The sequence below is a fragment of the Rhamphochromis sp. 'chilingali' genome, assembly GCF_963969265.1.
Source record: "Rhamphochromis sp. 'chilingali' genome assembly, contig: SCAFFOLD_82, whole genome shotgun sequence".
NCBI lineage: Eukaryota > Metazoa > Chordata > Actinopteri > Cichliformes > Cichlidae > Rhamphochromis > Rhamphochromis sp. 'chilingali'.
In genome coordinates this window covers 30,001-32,500 of record NW_027667083.1, presented here as the reverse complement: position 1 = coordinate 32,500, position 2,500 = coordinate 30,001, and the positions used below count along the sequence as shown (strand labels likewise).

The 2,500-nt window shown below is 49.2% G+C and overlaps 1 protein-coding gene across 4 annotated transcripts in view; it reads left to right on the top strand.

Annotated features, from left to right (window-relative positions):
- The window catches only part of LOC308391457 (uncharacterized protein), a 29,406-nt gene that overhangs the window by 12,552 nt on the left and 14,354 nt on the right, over window positions 1-2,500 (top strand). For 2 of the 4 annotated variants that reach the window (XM_080908021.1, XM_080908024.1), the window contains exon 11: window positions 1,366-1,544. The gene's annotated coding sequence lies outside the window, so the exon portion shown is untranslated. Of the gene's footprint in view, window positions 1-265; window positions 1,545-2,500 lie in introns of all 4 variants that reach the window. The other 2 variants (XM_080908023.1, XM_080908022.1) reach the window with 2 other exon arrangements.

Sequence of the window (2,500 nt, the reverse complement as noted above, 5' to 3'; positions counted from 1 at the left end):
ATTCAAATTTTGCACTTCAGACCTTACAGTGTGTGTGTGTGTGTGTGTGTGTGTGTGTGTGTGTGTGTGTGTGTGTGTGTGTGTGTGTGTGTGTCTGTCTGTCTGTCTGTCTTTTACACAAAAAATGCACTTGCAACAACTTTAATATGGAATGTACTGGACTTCCCAGCTAGGCGCCCTCCTGTGGACGACAGGTGCAATCCCAGTTGCACAGCACTTGACCAGCTTGTGTGTGTGTGTGTGTGTGTGTGTGTGTGTGTGACAGACAGACAGACAGACAGAGAGGGAGATTCAAAGCATCAGGACCAGGAGATGACACAGTGCTCCAAAGGCCTGGTTCTGCTGCCTCCTCCTCCACCCACCTGCTGCAGACGCTTCTGTGAAGGGAAACTGCTACATGTTATGTCACCGATCCCTGCCATGCTGCGTGTCTAACGACCCGGCAGGGCCTGCTGAGTACAGTGGTGGTGGAATCGGCCCGATCGGACACTCCTATCTGCCACTTTGACCTTTTTATTCCGTCAAATTTGGACCCATTTACACCAAGTCCAGAACCGTTGGTGCTATCGACATGGGGTCTTCACCAGGGTGTCCGGAGCACCCCGAAACCCCCCCGTAGACACAACTTTCATCCCTCTACGACACTTACTTTCCCAGTTATTCCATTTTATTCCGTCAAATTCTGGCTATTACCCCCTAACCTATCCCTAAGCCTCCTGCAAAGGTACTCTGAACCATGCCATGTTGGGCACCTGCGGATGCGCCCGCACACGGGCAACGCAATGCCAGTGGAACCAGGCCCTCTGCACCTTCCTTTCTCCGACTGGGACCCTTTTGTCCCATCCTTTTTGGTCCGATTCGCCATATCTCCAGAACCGAAGAAGCCATCGGCGTGGCCTCTTCGCCACAGCGTCCGGCACCCACCAAAACCCCCACCTAGACACCAACATCAGCCCTCTACACCTCTTACTTTTTCAGTTATTCCACTTTTGTCCCATCCTCTCCTGGCTTTTTCCCCATAACCTATCCTATCATTTAAGCCTCATCATACCTGCCGTGGGCCACTGGAGGGAGACAAATCACCATGCACTAAAATTCAAATTTTGCACTGCAAACCTCACAGTGTCTGTGTGTGTCTGTGTTTGTGTGTGTGTGTGCTTTGGTGTGTGTGTGTGTGTGTGTGTGTGTGTGTGTGTGTGTGTGTGTGTGACAGACAGAGAGAGAGAGAGAGAGAGAGAGAGAGAGAGTGACACTTGCTGTGTATTTAAGAAACAAACGCTGAAAGAAACCAAACAGAATGACACAGGCAGAAAGACACTGTTTTATTTTGGTAACCAATGATGCATTTCTTCTCCCCTTGTACAGGGCCTTTTATGACAGGAACAGGAACCACAGAGCGTCAGCCGCACACATCGAAGCTGCACAGGGCACACGCGGCGCCACGCAGAATAAATGACGTTCCTGATCCACAGCTCAAGCCCAGCCACCCGCTACCTCCTCGCCGCCTCCTCCCGGGACCTTCAAGGACCACCCACCAGCCACTGGTACACATTCCAATCTTACACAATGGCCCCAGCATCACAGGGCATCTCCTGACATTAAAATCTATCCTGATTTCTGTTGTTTTTCCCTCATCTCTGAGCCGCTGAGTGTGAGTGTGTGTGTGTGTGTGTGTGTGTGTGTGTGTGTGTGTGTGTGTGTGTGTGTGTGTGTGTGTGTCTCTCTCTCTTTTACACAAAAAACACATGTCAGTTGTTAAGGAAAATGTTATAAAACACTTCTTCAGTAAAGACTCAGAGAAGAGAAACACACAGAACTTCTTGCTAGCAAGGGCAGCCTCCACTATAAGAGACTCCAGTGAGAGAACTGCCCCGGTCTTTATTTTATACTCCATTGAGTGTGTGTGTGTGTGTGTGTGTGTGCGTGTGTGTGTGTGTGTGTGTGTGTGTGTGTGTGTGTGTGTGTGTGTGTGTGTGTGTGTGTGTGTGTGTGACAGAGAGACAGACAGAGAGAGAGAGACACTTGCTGTGGATTTAAAAATTTAAAAAAACACACAGAAAACCCAAAGAGAAAAAGAGGCACACAAGTCGATTTGTACCGCATTGAGTTGCAAAGCAGCTGACCAGCTTGTGTGTGTGTGTGTGTGTGTGTGTGTGTGTGTGTGTGTGTGTGTGTGTGTCTCTTTTACACAAAAAATACATGTGAGTGCACTTGCAACAACTTTTAATATGCAATGTACAGGACTTGCCAGCTAGGCGCCATCCTGTGGACCAAACATGCAATTGAAAGATGTTATTTTCGCCGGTATAACTCCTTCAGACACTTTGTACCGCATTGAGCCAGCAGAGGGAGCCCCCCTGGTTCAATCCCAGTTGCACAGCAGTTGTGACCAGCTTCTGTCTGTGTGCTTTGGTGTGTGTGTGTGTGTGTGTGTGTGTGTGTGTGTGTGTGTGTGTGTGTGTGTGTGTGTGTGTGTGTGTGTTGACAGAGAGAGACAGAG